Source organism: Paroedura picta, chromosome 3 (assembly GCF_049243985.1).
Source record: "Paroedura picta isolate Pp20150507F chromosome 3, Ppicta_v3.0, whole genome shotgun sequence".
NCBI lineage: Eukaryota > Metazoa > Chordata > Lepidosauria > Squamata > Gekkonidae > Paroedura > Paroedura picta.
Genome location: NC_135371.1, coordinates 153,370,857 through 153,388,883, shown reverse-complemented (window position 1 = coordinate 153,388,883; position 18,027 = coordinate 153,370,857). Strand labels below are relative to the sequence as shown.

At 46.9% G+C, this 18,027-nt stretch overlaps 1 long non-coding RNA gene across 1 annotated transcript in view; it reads right to left on the bottom strand.

Moving 5' to 3' along the window:
• Positions 1 to 49: 49 nt before the first annotated feature.
• The window catches only part of LOC143833199 (uncharacterized), a 55,250-nt gene continuing 37,272 nt past the window's right edge, over positions 50 to 18,027 (bottom strand). Inside the window, exon 2 of the long non-coding RNA XR_013229555.1 lies at positions 50 to 1,624. This is a non-coding gene — a long non-coding RNA (uncharacterized LOC143833199). The remainder of the gene's footprint in view (positions 1,625 to 18,027) is intronic.

The following is an 18,027-nucleotide window of genomic DNA, read 5'->3' as shown; positions in this document are numbered from 1 at the left end:
TCTGGCTCGCCTGGGCACAGCAGGATAAAAATGCAAAGGACAATCCAGCGACCAAATAAATCAGTAACATTTATTGAAAATGAAAATACAGTTATTTTAGACTCACTATCCTTGCCAACCATTTGGCCCATGGCAAATGCCAAAGATAGTTCCTTGTCACACTTAGGGGGGTCCTATAAACCTTCTCCTTCCTTGAAAGCTAGCTTCAGAGTCCCTGTTCTGGATGCCTCACCTTTAGAGGTTCAGCAGGTCGTGCTGATTCAGGACAGGGATTCCGTAACGGCACTCTGTCTTTGGGATGCCCTTTCCAGAGACACTCTCCTGGCACCATGTCTAATGTCAGTTCAGAAGCAAATGAAAGTATTCTTATTCACTCGGGCCTGTGGGGTTGAGCTTTGCTGCCATGTTGCTCTTTTGTTATAATTCCCAAGGAGGATGTGAATGTGGTTTTACTGCTATTATTCTTGTAGCTGGAAGTCCTCTTAGAAGGATGGAAACAGACGGGAAAGCATCCTTGGTACGGGGCCCAGTCAGAGGCAGTGGCAATAGGGGCTACTTGTGTACTGCCCTTTCAAAAAGCCAGCAAGAGCTGATTGGCTGAGCAATGAGAGGAGGAGGGGCTGCATTTAGCCCTTCTTGCATTCCCACACTCCATCAAACCGCCTTGCAGCTTCTCTGGATGGTCTATTTGTGCATGGGTCATGGGACCAGGCCAGCGGCAAGAGCCTTTTTGTAGCTGAACTTCAGGTCTTCTGAAGCAGGCTCTCCACCAAGGAGCCTGGTTGTTGCCCAATCTGTGGGTCTTAACCAAAGAGTGTGCCACTGAATCTGGGATAATGGGGTCTGGGTTTCTGTGGTTTTATTGACCTGCACACGCTCAGTTTTTGGAAGGGGACTGCCATGCTAATTACAATTGGACGTGGGTTAGCACAGCAAAAACGTTGGGAGCCACCACCCCAGAAGGCCTGGGCAAAGACTGCAGAAACCTATGGTGTAGCCTTCCCCCCACCCAAACCCCTTGACTTCATAGGATTTTTCTCTGCACTGCTTAGTGGACAACTTCATTCCTTTTCTTAGTCCACGTTCTGTTTGGCTATTTATTTACTCAGAATACTTCTATGCCGCCTCAGTGGAGCCCTGGTCTTCAGAGTCCTCTTTCTAGAGCATGCAAGAAAACTTGGTAATGTGCCCGGGTGGGGGAAGGTAGTTTGGAATATTCCTCATTATTCAGCAGTAGCTCCCATTAAAGTGAAGGCTGGCGGCCCCCTGAAGCCACCTGCCTCTATTGCCGGCTCTTCCCCAAAGCTGGAATCACATCCTTATTGGACTGCATTCCTTGAGCTACAGGCAGGCTCTGCCCAGCAATATCCATCTCACAGCCACAGCTAGTATGTTAAATCAGGCACCCGGAAGTGCTCGGTTGATCCACATGTTCATTGGAACTAAGCACAAGACTTCAACATGGCGTTCTTCCATGGTGGGGAGGCGAAAGTCTAACAAGTGGGAAGCAGCACATAAAAAGACCACCCTGTGCAATAAAGTGTCCATTGGGTGGAGGTGAGATGGGGCAGTCTGCATCAGCTCCCAGGTCGTTGATCAAGAAGTCCCTCACGGGAACAGAGCCCTGCAGACCAACAAAAAGATAAAAGGGATTAGATCCCACAATAAGGGGCAGCATGCTTTTAAGGACACCCCCCCCCCCGGCACATTTGCAGAACTGGATCTGGAAAGGAGATGTGATGACCTGACAACCAAGGTTGGACGCAGTGCCATCACCAGCACTGTATGAGTGAGGATGGCACTGGATGTAAAATTCAGCATGACCTCAAGTTTGTAGCCCTTAAGATTGCAGAGATGCTGAAAATATCTGAACAACTGAAATGGGATGGATGAGCTGGATACGAATTCCAGCAGGCAAAAGAGGGGCATGGGGACTCTGAATAGCTCTTTAGGTTTCCCCCTGGCTAGTACTAGCCAAATAAAATTACACAAAATCAATGTGTATGTGCAAATTGGTTTCCCTTTTGTATAAGAAGCACAAGTGATAAATGCAGCTTTTTTGGCACAGTAACAGAATATCCTCGCCAGAGAATTCTTACTCCCCCCCCCCCTTTTCAGGCAAAGTATACACAACTTCGCTCAGAGGAGAACATCCTGTTATAAAGTCTCAAATCCTCCCCTTAGGGAGCATAAAAGCTAGGTGCAAACCCATCAACAATAGCTTTGTGACACACAAGGGCCTCTGAAACGCAACCAGGGCTTCATGGAAGCTGGTCAAAGCTACCCTGTGGAACATTCTCCAGTATGGATGGGGCAGCTGCCTCTCCTGCGAAGCTTCATGTGTGCGTCAGAGCCCATATGTGCAGCGATATTAGTTGCTTAACATTGTACTTGGGAAAGTGAGGACGTAAGGCAGGGGTAATCAAACTGCGGCCCTCCAGATGTCCATGGACTACAATTCCCATGAGCCCCTGCCAGCGAATGCTGGCAGGGGCTCATGGGAATTGTAGACCAGTGGTCCCCAACCTGCGGTCCGCGGCCCGGTGCCAGGCCGCGAAGGCCAGGGCGCCGGGCCGCGGTTCCCTCTCCCCACCCCCCCACAGTAAAAAACTTCCCGGGCCACAAGGTTGCGGCCCGGGAAGCTTCTTAAAGCGGGAGGGGGGGGAGAGGGAATCAGGGCCGTGCCGCGCATAGCGCATGCGCTGCCCGGACGCGCATAGCGCATGTGCTGCCCGGCCGCGCATAGCACATGCGCGCTGTGCAGCCGAAATCACACATGCACGGCACTTTCACACAGGCACGCTGCGCGGGCATGGCCGTCATCTGCCGGTCCCCAGCCAAAAAAAGGTTGGGGACCACTGTTGTAGACCATGGACATCTGGAGAGCCTCAGTTTGACTACCCCTGACATTAGGCCACCCACATTATACTCTTAAAGCATCTGTGAAAACCCCTATTAAAATCCAGTATTGACAAAGCAGAACAATGCTGTGGGATCTGCAGAACTATACTCATGAATGGTCTCTTAAAAAAAATACCCATGAGGTACAAGTACCTAGACGAATGATGCTTGCTCCCCAAACTTTGAGGGAACATTCCAGCACTTATCGATGACCTGTGGCTGGAAAAAGAAGTCAAAGGATAAGACAGATCCAATATTTAAAGGCATTACTCTGGTTTCTTTGCCCATAGTGTGAGTCTAGCTCCCTGTTGATTTCACAATTAACATGACAGGCATAAATGTTATTCAATCAAACACCAAGTCAATTGTTGGGGGCTTTCCGCACCGGGATCCTTGTAGCAAATCGTTTGCTGAACGAAAAATCGCCATTTAAAATAGTGGAATTCGTCATTATGCATACCTGCCTTTGTAGTGGAATCCAGTTGCGTTTTGTATCGTTTCCCACAGGCTTCCGGTCTCGGCAAAAATCGCTAGAAAGGAAGCGCTATTGCCAAGCTCGTCCCGCCTCTGGGTGTCAAGCAGCCAATGGGTGGCCGTTAACAAGCTCCCAAACAGCTCCTTTCCCTTTAAGAAAGTTAAAAAAAAAAAACACACCCGTTGCAACGAATCTGTGTTGATTCGTTGCAACGGAGAGACCCATCCAGCTTGCAGGTGTGTTTGAGCTGCCGTTTCATCGTTGCCACGCTCCTCCCGAGTGAAAAAAAAAAATCCCCCCCCCCCTCACGGGCGCGATTTTCGGCCGAAAACAGTGTGAAAATAAAGGGAAAATACATCAGCAAATGGGCTTCTCTGTTGTTTGTGCTTAGTGACTAAACAGCTCTGGGGAGGGACTGAAGCCGGGGAAGCCTCTAAACAGAGGCTCGCCGGTGCGTTGATCCCCGCTCGCTCGGAGAAAAAAAAATGGCGATCGCTTCGCCGGAAGATCAGAGGAGAGAGCCAGGGGGCGGGACTTTGTAGAAACCACAACAATGGTAACGCACAGAACTTTCCCGCTAGTGTTGCAGATTGGTTGCAGGAGTGTATCGCTTTCCGGAGGGTGAATCCACTTTTGGGGATTTCCCTGAAAGCGCTACAACGAAGTGCTTTTTGCGGATCAGTTTCAGGTGTGTGGCAGATTGTCAACGACGTTGTGCATAATGGCAAATCAGTAGCGTTTTCAATTGGCAACCATTGTGCGATTTTGAAGGGGTGCGGAAAGCCCCTTAGAATTGCTTTGCCAAGCATAGGAAGGCTGATCAGGTTTTTTGTTTGTTTGTTTGTTTTAAAGCACCCATGTACTTTATTTGTTGCCTCTTTGTCATGAAATAAAATATTTAGAACATTTAAAAACAACTTGCAAACCACTCTGAGGATTTGGATGGAGGTAGAGTCTGGGTGATGACACGAGTGCTAGCCAATCAGTACTAGTGCAGTAAATTTGCAAGCTGGGATTTTTTTTTTTGCCCCAAATTTGGATACCAGAGAAGAAAACATATTGGCTAAATGGCGAACATTTCCCAAATGCTCCATAGTTTTTACATGTTACCTCTCTTTAGTTCTTACATGTTATAGGAACAACTGAAATAAATGGATTTGCACAAAAGCCCAACAACAATGATAATTAAAAAAAAATGCAGCCTGGGATGGATTGCAGTTCCTCTTTAATGGTAGCCCCTTTGACTTCTTGGGAGCCACCTGGCGCAATCTTTGGTTTTCCATAAAATGAATACTCACTTTTGAAAGCTTCCATCTGCCGGCAATCACAGCTGAACATTGCAAGAACAATAAGGATTTTTAGGGGCATTATGACTGGGTTAGTAAAACACAGCTGCCCCTGAAAGTCCCTCATTTTTCTTGCTGCCTCTTGGTGCTCTCCAACGTAGCCCTAAGAAGCTAAAAGCCTTGGACAGGTTTACCAGGATAAGAGACGAGAATGTACATTTTGTGTTAGCAGCCCCCTTAGCAGACTGTCTTCGGGATTCAGCAATGGGAGGTCAAGTTGTCTTTTGTTTAGCCTCCCTTCTAGACCCCATTCGGTGCATGTGCCATCGCCACGTGTCCCTCTGAGCGAGCGAAAGGAGAGAAATGCCGCTAGGGAAGTTTTGCCTTACAACAAGAGCTTAGACAAGAGCCCAAGTGCTCCAGGTGAGCCGGCACAAAAATGGCCGTAGCTGTTGCGATTGACGGGATGAATTAGGACAGTTTGGGAAGGGTTTGGAGCTGTGATTTCATTCAAAGGCGGTTTGGTTGTGCATCTCTTGGCCAAGAGCAAGCCAGTTGAAGATGTTTGCTAATAACCGGTCTGAATTGCCCCCCACTCCTCTGTGTAATTGCTAACGTGTAGCCTAGTGAATGCCGCTGACTCACGGACTTCAAACCAGGGAGCTGTTTTGTTCCCCCTCTGCAACATAACAAATCCTAACAGCAGGCGCATGATTACCTTCTAGTCTTGCTCGAACCCCATCTCGCTTAACAAAAAAAGCTCTATTGGCTTAGCCAATGTCTCGTCCTTACAGCACATTTTAGAGATCTCATTTCAATGCAGTTATATTCATACCAACTAATACAATCGGTGTATGTTTTATTAATGGCATCAGATAGACCGTTTATGCACTGGAGGTTTCATGCCGGGCTGCAGGCTGGAGTTTTAGTTGTGGCAGGTTGCCCCACCTTTTCCTGCACCCACACGGGGGAGCATTTGGCCCAGTGCACCTCATCCGCCCGCGATTTGTGCTCATGCACGGGAGCTGGGGCAGTGACGTTCCCAGTGCATAAACGGTCATAGGGATGTTTTAAATCTACGAATAAATGCACATTTAAACATCATGAGATTTGGGGGTAGGGGGAAAATCTGGTTAGTTTACAGCATGCATACATTCCTGATGGGGCATCTATTGATGACGCCCCCCCTTTTCCTAACCTTTCTCCAAGAAGCTTTGAGAACCATACCCGATTCTTTCTTTACATCACCCTTGCAAAGCGGGCTAGGTTGAGAAAGACCAACTGGCCAAAGTCAGCCACTTATTTATTTCTTTCATTTCCGCCCCCCTCCAAATCTTAAGTCTCAGTGGGGACCCAAAGTGACTTGCAATCACTCTCTTCTCCTCCATTTCATCCTCACAACATTCCTATGAAGTAGGCTGGGCTGAGAGTGTACAACAGGCCCAAAGTCCCCCAGCGTGATTCCTGGGCAGAGTGAGGATTCAGACTTGGGCCTCCCATATTCTAGTCCAGCATTCAAAGGGGTACCCCACACCAGCAGCAAACGTCACTGCTCCTTGGGCAGCAGTGGGACTTAGAACTCACTGGCTTGAGGCTGTCACTAATCAATATACCAGGGAGTGGCTTAGATGTGAAGTCCATGGACTATAACTATCAGGAGCCCCTGGCTGGCATGTGCAGGGGTAACTGTAGCCCATGGATATCTGGAGAGCTACCAGTTTGGCCACCCTTGCCACTATGAGAGCCAGCTTGGTGTAGTGGTTTGGAGTGCTGACTTCTAATCAGGCGAGCTGGATTTGATTCCTCGCTCCCCCACATGCAGCCAGATGGGTGACCTTGGGCTAGTCACAGCACTGATAAAGCTGTTCTGACCGAGCAGTGATATCAGGGCTCTCTCAGCCTTACCCACCCCACAGGGTGTCTGTTGTGGGGAGAGGAAAGGGAAGGCAAATGTAAGCCGCTTTGAGACTCCTTCAGGTAAAGAAAAGCGGCATATAAGAACCAACTCTTCTTCTTCTATGCCATGCTAAAAAAAAAAGTATCATAGGATGGTCCATGAGCACATCTGATTTTAAACCAGCCTCTCTTAACTTTTTAACCATTGAGAATTGCCTGGAATATTTTTCAGGCTTCGAGAAACCCCAGAAGTGGAGCAACCGTGCAGAATATGGTTGGGAAACTTAGCTGTGGACATGCCCACTTGGGGGCTCCTCCCCTCCCCACCCCCTCCAGGCCCATCATTGGCCATTTGAGGAAGGGGGAGTCGACATGATATCGTATGGTCATATCATTATGCAGGGTCATCTAATAATTAACTCCCACCCATTCGGGAAACCGTTCCAGGGCTCTCAAGAAACCCCAGGGTTACACGGAACCCTGGTTGAGAAAGCCTAAAAGCTCACCCCACCCCCCAATAAAACCCGTACCATCAACAGCCATGTTCCCCACACTCGTTTTGGGCTGCAATGTTGCAGCTCCTGTTGCTTGCTCTGGAGGCAGGATCTGCTTTAGGGGCGGCCTCCCCGCAAAGACAGCCCAGAGAAGAGATGGGTTTGCAGCCCTGAGCTCCTTAGAAGAGGATGGAAAAGAAGGATGCATTCACCATCACGCGATTTATGATTTTAAGAAGGTGTTTAGAGAACGGGAATTTTCTGGCATTTCGAGCCTTGCCTTCCTGGCAAAATAAGCGCTGGAGCCAGACTTCTGCTGTTCCCAGAGCAGAATAAAACGAATGGATGAAGTCGCTCTGAAGAGACCAGCCTTTTGAAAGGCAACGTTTGAGTCAGAGCAGCAGGAGATCCCTTCTGCGGTCAGCCCTGACAGCTGCTCTGTTCATCAAGAGAGAGAGGGAGAGAGAGAGAGAGAGAGAGAGAGAGAGAGAGAGACAGAGACAGAGAGACAGAGAGGGAGAGAGGGAGAGAGGGAGAGAGAGAGAATCAATTCCTATCTAATGAGTGTGAAGTGGATTTTTAGGACAGAATGACATGATGGGCCGAGTTTATTTTCAGACGTTTAAATAATGGGGTGAGTTTTTTTATGAGCAGGGCAGGAATGCTTCCTGTTAAGTACTGCTGGCTTTACAGAAGCTAGCTACTGTTTGTGCCCAGGCCTTTTGCAATGGGGGAGGGTGACCCAATGGCAGGCGTACCTGGGGCGTGAATTTCCAGAGCTTCTCTTCTTACTACTGCAGTGCCTTGCACAAAATGTTTTCCCATCGTCTCCTTCCCCCTCCACCCCAGATAAAAAGTATGCTGGCACCGGGAGCTGCAGTGCTCAAAGTAAAGGGGCGGTTTTCAGATGCACACCTGATTGCGTTGTGCATGTTCACAAGGGGGCACGAGCACATTTTCAATCCAGTTTGATGGATCATCCATGTTGGGGAAGATGGAGTTGGCCAAATTACCAGTCAATGGCCACTTTGCAGTGGGAAAGGAATTTTCCTCTGGGCCAAATAGGACCAGGGATCCAGGAGTTTTTTTTTTTTTTGCCTTCCTCTGGGCATTGAGCAGGGCCCACCGGGAGGATGGGCGTGGGGGGAACTGTGAATTTCTTGCACTATGCAGGCAATTGGATTAGACATCCCTTGAGGTCTCTTCCCACTCTGTGCTTCCCTCTGCAAGAAGAGAACCACCCAATTCCTTATTTGTATGCTTATTCATTTTATAAGCATGCACATTTAAATGTACTCGTGGTTTAAAGGTGATGCTGTTTAGGAGCTTGTCCTGATGTAAAATTAGGATAAATCCCTCTCTGATCCCTGTGTGATCACTGATCCTCGATAGTCCACACTAATCTACCTGCTCTTTCCATCAATATCTCCCAATTTAACACATAATTGACTATTTTCCACCAACTTAGAAAGGTGTTCATTCTTTTTAGGTAAAGTGACCAGATTTTAACATTGGTAAAGCACGACACCATTGACAGGGGGGGGGGGTTCTTGATTAAAAATTTGGTCTATATAGAGCATCAAAAATGTTCATAGAACGCACAGAACGCAAAAATAGTATTGTAATATATATTTTTAAATTTCAACATAAGTACAATTTTCCAGGTACCCCCCAGATGTCCCTCCAAAAGTGGGACAATCTGGTCACCTTATACTTAGAGCCACTCCAGAAAAACATAATTCTCTAACAAAAGCTTACCAAAAATTCAAAATACACCTCAGCAGCTGAAATATGTTAAATAGCAGGCACTATATGGTACTTTAGTGGTTATGCACACGCATTTGTTCTTAAGACAGCATACCCATTCCATATTCAGCCACTTAACTACTAGAGATTCTGTGGAACGGAAGAGAAACCTGCAGAATGACAGCACTAGCACCTGTGGCTAACAAAGCTTTAACTACGCATCAATCAAAGGCAAACAACAAATTCTGCTTAGCAAACTGTCAGATTATATTAGGATCTGGAAGACCCAGGTTCAAAGTTAGCTTGGTGAACCTGGACCATTTACTCTCTTCGCTGTTCTGCACACATAGGATAATGCACTTTCAATGTGCTTTGGCAGCTGGATTTTCCTGTGCAGAACAGGAAAATCTACTTCTAAATTGTGTGCAGAATAGGCCTGGATTTTCCTGTGAGAAACGGCGAAATCTACTTCTGAAGTGCATTGAATGCGCATTATCCAACATATGTGCAACAGACATCTCTTAGCCTATCATCTCTCACAGTGCAGTCGTGAAGATAAAATGGGGCTATTTAGAGGAAGTAGGGGATTAAAAGGTATTCAATAAATAAAATACGTGTAGCAATTTATCAAGAACAGACACCACACAATCAGTCTATAGCAGAGGTAGTCAAACTGCGGCCCTCCAGATGTCCATGGACTACAATTCCCATGAGACTCTGCCAGAGAACGCTGGCAGGAGCTCATGAGAATTGTAGTCCATGAACATCTGGAGGTCGCAGTTTGACTACCCCTGATCTATAGCCTATAGCCTTATTCACAAGTTTCAATGAAGGCACATACAGTGTACACTTGTTTGTTCTTTATATGTACACCAAATAATTCTCAGGTTACAGTCAACACATATATGGCAGAATGTGTTACACAAACCTCATATTTAGCCAGGCACAAGTCCATATTTCATTTGTAAAGTAAACACGTGTTGACTCCTACAAACAGAAGCACACATGCATGGGTAGGATGCATGTGTGTTCACTATGAAATGTGAACAGTTAGTGATCGTAGGAGAGCAAGTGTGGAGCAGGGGTTAAGAGAGTCAAACTGGAGTCTGAGAGACCCAGGTTCAGATCCCCACTCTGCCAAGGAAATCTGTTGGGGGACCACCACACACTGTCAGATTAGCCCACTTCACAGGGCAGTTGTGAGGCTAAAAGGGAGGAAAGAAAATCAATGTGAGTCACTTTGGGTCCCCCAAAGTGGGGCATAAATGAAATCACTAACTAGTGGGAAATGGTATCTTCTAAGATACTTTTCCCCCAATGAACTGCAATGCAACACCAGCTTGCCACTGGGAGCCAGCGTGGTGTGGTGGTTAAGAGTGGCAGCTTCTAATCTGGGGAACCGGGTCTGATTCCCGGCTCCTCCACATGCAGCCAGCTGGGTGATCTTGGGCTCACCACAACACTGATAAAGCTGTTCTGACTGAACAATATCAGGGCTCTCTCAGCCTCACCCACCCCACAGGGTGTCTGTTGTGGGGAGAGGAAAGGGAAGGTGACTGGAAGCCGCTTTGAGACTCTTTCTGGTAGAGCGGCAGTTCTCAACTGCTTCCATTCCAGGACCCCAACTGTGGCAGCGGTGAAGTCGTGGCGGCAGTGGGGTCACGGCGGCGTGCGCATGCACAGCGTGCGCATGCAAACATGCGTGCACAGGCATGCACTCACACATGCGCATAATGGTCGGGCAGCGTGGAGGCAGCCATGGTAATTGCTTTGCTTTGCTGCCCACTGCCCGCCACCGCCCGCCACTGGTGCCCCGCCGTTGTCCGTTGCCACCGCTTGCAGCTGCTGCAACCAACTAGGGGACCTCGACGAAGGGGCCAGGCGACCCCAAATGGGCTCGCGACCCCTGGGTCGAGAACCGCTGTAGTAGAGAAAAGCAACGTATAAAAACTAGCTCACCTTCTAAATGTGGCCATGACGCTTATTTACATAACAGAATTATAATGCCTGCTGACTGATTTCCACCCTCTTTTCTAATAATTTCCAATTGTCAATTGCCTTTGTAAAAAAACATTCATACTTGAGCACATTTAGTGCACACTGAAGCTCAGCCCTTGAATAATACTTGGTTGGTCTTAAAGGTGCCACCGAACCCTAAATTGGTTCTGCCGCTTCAGACCAACACAGCTCCCCACTTGCATCTATACTCGAGTGGGTGTTTTCAGCTAACTCCTCTTATCCGGTGGCCGCCATGGCCAATCGAGTTCCTACCGGCAGGTCTGTGATAGGATTTTGGGCCCCCACCCCACCACCGTGCATCTCCTTGCAGTTGCATTGAGGCTTGTAGGCTGTTCTGGAGCATCAGTGTTCAGAACAGCCCTGGGAAACAGATTGTTCGGATTCTGGCCTCACGCAGGGAGACTCTCCCCCTGGACCACCCACTGAGCTTTACTGGCTGAGGCCAGACTTCTCGGATCCAACTGCAACCCACTGTATCTCCAGCACACACATGGCAGGTCCCATGATACAGAACCACTCCCCGGCCACAGAGCAGAAGCTGGATTCTAACTCGACCTTTTTAATACCTAAGAATGGTGTGAAGCAGGGGTAGTCAAACTGCGGCCCTCCAGATGTCCATGGACTACAATTCCCATGAGCCCCTGCCAGCGAACTGCCCCTGGATCCATTCTGAGCTACATGAGCATGCATTTAAGTCAGAATACTTTCTGCAAAATACACCAAAACAGTTCTTTTAAAATAGCAGCGTAAAGTGTGTAACCATGTGGAGGATTTCCATTCAGGCTTGACCGAAGGTGTATCGATAGGAGTTTGTTGTACTTTATCCCAGAGGAGTAGAGCCCCTTGTGATTTTATGGCCGCAAAGACAAACGGAGGTCTCGTAGTCCTTGACAGACAAACATATTTGTATTCCAGTCTAAGCTTTCCTGAACTAGAGCCCATTTCTTTCAATGGAATAATTAGGGTTGGATCCTGCGGGCTTTTTTTGCTCATGCAAAGGGTGTCTTTTGAGCTCCCTGAAGGCTATGCTGGCATTGGTGAAACCTACAAACCAGAAAAACTTCTCAGAACAGAGCTGTGCTAAAGAGGAGGATCAAGTAAGATTACCCGTCTTGGTTTTTCAGGGTCCCATCAGGATAAATGCTACAATCCTTTATGATGCTATAAGATTCCTTGTTAGGGGTGTTTTTTTGGCGGGAGGGGGGTTGTACTTACACTACAAAATATCAAGCAAACAACAACATCTGGCTTCTTTAATGCAATATAGAGTAACCAAAGAGCAAATCAGCCACAGAGTGACTTCACAGTAAATTGGAGCGGAAAGAAAACGGTGCATGTCTTTCTTGGTGCATGACAGAGACTTCATGCAAGATCTGCTCAGAATTCATGCATCTATTCCAAGAGGCACTGGAAAAGCAAGCGTTCCAAAATCCATTAGTTATGGTATTTATCCTCTGGAAGAACATACTATCTTTTATGAATAGAGCCTTGTTTCAGATTTGTTCCTGGAAAAAAAGAAGACGGCCGGGCTGATCATCATCTGAAAATTATATTGTACATCTCGAAGGAAACGTTAAATCAGCACCATCTAAATCAGAGCACAGCTTCACGGCCTGCCTGGAGCTTCCGTCAGTCCCACCTTGGGGAGCCCCTGGAGAGAAATGCAGTTGGGCCAGACAGGTAGCGAGGGGATCGGAACCCAGTGCCCAGAAGGCTTCTGCCAAATCCTATCTGCGGAGGACACATCCCAGGAGCATTGGTCAAACAAAACAAAAGTGCATTGTTTTGCTTCACATTGCAGCAAAAAGGGTAGCTCATAGTCACATGGGGGTAAAGCAAGATTAGTAGAACAGAGGGGGAAGACACGGTGGATTTTTGACCTCAGCTCCAGTTGCCAGAATGTTGCAGTGCCAAAGTCTGGCCTGATGGCAAGAACGTTAAGAGTATCCGAAGCATCACTTTTCATTGGAAACCACACTTCCATGGTAATCCAGGCATCCAAATGAGAATGCCGGGTGGTTGAGCTCTGTTCTACCGTGAGGCCAGCCGAGATGGTTGCCTCAGGAAGTGGGCTTTGGGGACTGGAGCCCTCCCATCCCACCAGCTTGTTGCCAGCTTCTCACTCCGCCTGCCTGTCTCCACCACCACCACCATCACTCCCCCAGGCTCCAACCAGGATCTGGAGCCGTTAATCCTCCCGGCCGGCTTTCTATCAGCTCTCTTTAAAAACAGTGTGGCAAGCCAGACACCCCTAGATGCAGCAATAGGATAGTTACTAAGTACCCAACAGGCCAAGTCAAATTCTGGGGAGTCATGTCTGGTTTTGACAAGTTGCCCAGACCTGGTGTAATTATTGGGTCCAGAACCACAGATGGACCCCATGAAACTGGGGTCACTGTGGGTAGGCAAGTAGTGTGCACTAGGGGCCCGATCCAGACTGATTTGGCTTTGGTGCCCATTAAAGTCAATGGTGCCATTGACTTTAATGGGAACTCTGGCGTTCCCGCCTTTCCCGGGGCCTGGGAGGGTGGGGGTTCCAGTTATAGCCTCCAAACCTTCAAGATAGCTCTGAAAGGCTCTTCCCTGACCCCCCCCCCTCCAAATTTCACGATTGGACCACGGACTGTCCATTGGACTCTCCATTGGACAGAATGGAGAGATGGGGGCACCCTCTTTCGGAACCCCTGGACATGGACCCCATGATCCAATCATTGTTAAATTATTGCAGTGTCATGGGTTTTATCTCCATTTTTGTGTTCATAAGATCTCTAGGAAGGGGGGATGCTTGGCTTTACAAAACTCCGATTTGGCCTTTATGAGGTCGAGAAATGCTTTAAAAATATAAATCCCAAAAGCAAGAGGGACTGGCAAAGAAGCAGGCCGCTTAAAGGTTTCATCTAATTTTACAGCGGGCCCCCTTGGTGAACCACTTGGATGCCACAGTTGTTGATGCTGCTGAACATTCTCAATTGAGACACTGAGCACTTTGAATTCTTTAAAAAGTATGTGTGTAATGGGAAGGTGTTCAGAATTTTTAAAATAAAACCCTGCTGTTTTGTGGTTTGCTTTTGCTGGGTTTGGGGGTTTTATCAACAGAATGTTTTAGCAGTGTTCTTTTCAAAAAGAATTCCTCTTGTAAATTTTGATTGTGGGCTAAGTCATCATTTTAAATGAATGTAGATGGCAAAAAATATCACCATTAACAAAGAATTTCTGCGAATCAATTTCTGGTAACTAGAAGCATTTTAAATGTCGTGGCGATGTTAAAGGGAATTTGCATTTCCTTGCCAAAGGGTTTTTGAATAAAATATAGCTACCTTCAAAATCATTTGAAACAAATTGAAACCTTAAATTGGAATTGCTCGGCAGAAGATATTTGCCCATGCCCGGAAGTGGCAAAGTTAGGAAGCCCAGTTGTTTTTTTGGGGAAAACATTTTAGAATCTTTTTTATCCTTGAGAGTGCCTCTTGGAACCTGAGCGGTCTGGAGAAGAAGAAGAAGAAGAAGAAGAGTTGGTTCTTATATGCCGCTTTTCCCTACCCGAAGGAGGCTCAAAGCGGCTTATAGTCGCCTTCCCATTCCTCTCCCTAAGCATAGAAATTTTTTTTACACAGGCTTAACACAGGAGTTTTAGTTGTGGCAGGTTGCCCCACCTCTTCTTGCACCCACATTGGGGAGCATTTGGCCTGGTGCACGTCATCTTCCCCCGATTTGTGCTCCTGCACAGGAGCTGGGGCATTGAAGTTCCCAGTGCATAAACGGTCAAAGACTGTCCAGATAGCTCCTTATCTAAAGGCATCCAGAAGACATTGGGAGAGCTGACTGGAATGAGATATGTCTCATCGTTCTTACTGCTTGTGCAGAAGAAGGGAGTGCCATTTAGATAAGGGCCACAGGCACAGAGGAAGGAAGGGCTATATATTTTTTTTGTTCCAAGGCTTGTAACTACCTGGGAGGAGACATTTAATCCATGAGTGCTTAGGTGGAGGGTTACAGTATGTTGTTCCACATACCAGCACACTGATTCGAATGAAGGCTCTCCATGGCTGCAATTTACTTATAAAATGCTGGGCCGATCCATGCCTGGTTCTCAGAGCATCTCATCCAGTCTGCCCTCTTGGGACTTCAGATAGGGAGGGGTGTCACCCAGAATTATTAAACAAAACACACAGTCATATATCCAAGTTTGCAACTTCTGGCTACTTTCTCTTCCTGACTGCACTTCTTGTGTGTGATTAAGGGTGCCAAAGCTGAGTTTAGAAGTCCCCAGACATTTTGGGAATGGAGCCAGGGGAGAGGAGGGACCCCTGCATGGTATAATTTATATATATATTTCAATAATGCCACAGAATTCACCCTCAGTCTAAAGCAATCTTTTTCTTCAGGAAAACTAACCTTTATAATCTGGAGAGGAGTTGGAATCTTGGGAGATTCCATCCAGAGGTTGAAGGAAGCTGACAGATGGGCTATGTGGCAGTGTAAAGAAGAAACATCTTTAATCCATATCCTTATCCATGATTATATTTGTGAATCATCCTGGGGGGTGGAACATGTCCGGCTGTCCAAGTTGGAATGGGGCCAATCAGGGTGCAGCCAGCCAATGCTGGTTTAACATTTTTTAAAAAATGAAATACCTCCGTATAATAGTTTTTGAAAAACAGAAATCCCAGTGTAAAACCACCCCTTCGCTTAAAAAAAAAAAAAAAGACTAGAAAGAAGGCAGGCCTTGAGAGTATTTCTCCCTTCCCCTCCTCCTGTGAAGCATGTGCTGCCTGGGAGTAGGAAGGAAGAAGCAGCTCAAGGTAAGGATGTCAATGTGCCCCCCTTCCCAAAATGGCCAATGACTGGTCTGGAGATGGTAAGAAGGGGAAGGGCCCTAGGTGGGCATGTGCATAGATATGCTTCCAAATCATATTCTGCTTCCCAATCATATTCTGCACAATCACATCACTTCAGGGGGTTCTTGAAACCTAAAGAATGTTTCAGGGGTTTCTGAATGGTAAAAATGTTGAGGAAGGCTATCTCAGAGCCTTCCAAATGTTTACTTTTGGTGCTCCAACTCTGTGTAACAGGAGCTTTGCTCCTCCTGATATGCATGTTAGCCCTTTTCTAATCATGGAACATGAATGTATTTTTCATGCACATACAGCTTCAGTTTATTCCCTCAAAAATTTGGGGTTCTATTTGTGAAGCTGTAAATGCCCAGAAATACACATGCTGCTACATTCATTCAACCCACTGGTAGCTGCAAGCATTACACATGGCTAGAGCACCAGAAAGTTTGAAAAAAGCTTTGGACTGTAGTACATTCTGGTTTCTGCTGTAGTGCAGACTTTGGGCTTTGCCACCGTACAGTGAAACAACTTATTTTGTCTTTCCTCACACTTCCCTTTTATGATTCTGTTTTTATTGAACATTCAACCAGATACAAAGCTTTTGAGAATTCATGAGCATGCACACTGAAATTTTGTGATGCGTATGATTTTGTGATATAAGGTATTACATAGGGCTACCAGATGGCCTCTTTTTTTGCTGTCTGTCCTCTTTTAGACCCTTTAAAAAAAAACAATGTCCTCTTCTTGGAAGGTTTGGAATATTCCTAGTAGCAATTGTCACAGCTTAAATAGTAGAGGTATTTAAATGAGTTTTATCATACGAATCACTTGTGTGAAGTAATCAGTTGGGAAATACGTCTCCTTTGTTGCGTCTCAAAATCTGGTAACCCTAGTATCACATGATTTAGGAATTTATTTATTTATTTATTTATTTATTTATCATACTTATACACCGCCCTCCCCGGAGGCTCAGGGCAGTTTACATCATAACAAAGAACAATACATAAAACAGTCTGTAGAACATGTATAATTGATAACTAATAATTGTAACCAATAGCAGCACAATAGTATAACAATATAGTAGTACTAACAGGTCCAGGGCTTGTTGTTGGAATTCTGAGGGGGTGGGGGGGGAGCAGGGGCCCTTTGGTCGCTGTTGATTACGTCTGGCCTCGGCCAAATGCCTGGTGGAAGAGCTCCTTTTTGCAGGCCCTGCGGAACTGTTTAAGCTCCATCAGGGCCCTGATCTCCTCTGGGAGCTCATTCCACCAGGTATTTGTCTGTGGATCAATGCGGTTGTTTTGTTCTTCTCTTAAACTGACAAACCTTCTAGCACACATCTCTATGAAAGATGGAATCCCTCCATATTTACATAAATTCTTCTTCTGTAAAATTTACATTCAGTTGTTACATTGGGTTTCGTCATTCCAGCTAGCTTTGATGCAAGCTCAGTAATTTTTGTACCTACGACAATTATAATCTACTTAACTTTATAATACATCCTACTTCTGTCTCACAGGGCTGTGGTGAGGATAAAATGGAGGAGAGGAGAATGTTGTAAGCTGCTTTGGATCCCCATTGGGGAGGAATGCGGGGTATAAATAGCCAATCCTGTGAGGTAGGCTAGACTGAAAAATTATGATAGGCTTGAGGTTTCCTAATAAGATTCAGAACAGGGGGAACCTGGACCCATTCTTCCAGATTCTTGCTTGCTACTCCGACTACTACACTGCACTGACTAACCCAGGCTTTTTTCAACCTTTTGACCACGGGGGAGCCCCTGAAATAATTTTTCAGGCTTCAAGGAGCCCCAGAAGTAGTGTCAGGTGGCCACACCTCCCTGCCATGCAACCTGAATGTGACATGTCCCAAGAAGTGACATCCCTTTCCACGTTAACAGGCAGGCTTGAGGAGGACTGAGGGGAGAAGAGCCATGAGGCGGTTTGTTTATTTTTTTATCTTTTTATATTATTACTAGTAATCAAGCCCGCTGTATCTAAATACAGCGGGCGCTAGACCAGGGAGCCCCTGGCAGTTGTGCGGAGCGCGGCTGCCGGGGGCTCCCTTGACGGCGGCCTGACGCGTCGGAGGCGCTTTGCGCCTCCCGACGCATCAGTCCGCCTTCAAGGAAACAACTGCGAGCCGCGCTCTGTGCAGCTCGCAGTTGCTTCCTTGTCAGCAGGCTGGGAATCGGCTGGGCCAATCGGCAGGCGCGATTAGCCCGGCTGATGGTCTGTCTGGAGGAAGGGGCCAATCAGGCCTCTTCCTCATCACGGACAAAGCCCTCCCCCCAAGGGCTTAACGAATTATTTAGTCCGCGGCGCCCGTGGCGCCGCGGGCGTGTTAAGGATTATTACATTTTAGATACAGTATTA